Here is a 350-nt window from a genome sequence, read left to right as displayed (position 1 = left end):
AGGTTTAGGAATGTAAAGACATAAGAGGATACTGGTTGTTTACTGACTTTAAGTCCCATGCCTATATAGATGCAGGAGTTTGAAAGGAATGCACAGTAGACATACTGTCATTTTGTTTTGCATAATAGGCCCACAAAACAGGAATGTCTTAAGCAGTGTCACCCACCTTTCCTGTATGCAGGATGTAGATCTACATAAATGAAAAGTTTCAATATAATGTGCAGAACCTGATTCAACTATAAATAAAATCAATAGTTCTCTAGTCAAGACATTTTAAGATGTACGGCATATGTGAAGGAGTATTTCCCATCTGATGCTTTTGTGTGATGTCACTAATTTTTTAAAATATT

This window comes from Penaeus monodon, chromosome 21 (assembly GCF_015228065.2).
Source record: "Penaeus monodon isolate SGIC_2016 chromosome 21, NSTDA_Pmon_1, whole genome shotgun sequence".
Lineage (NCBI taxonomy): Eukaryota > Metazoa > Arthropoda > Malacostraca > Decapoda > Penaeidae > Penaeus > Penaeus monodon.
The sequence above is the reverse complement of the archived record's forward strand: the minus strand, read 5'-3'. Positions refer to the sequence as shown.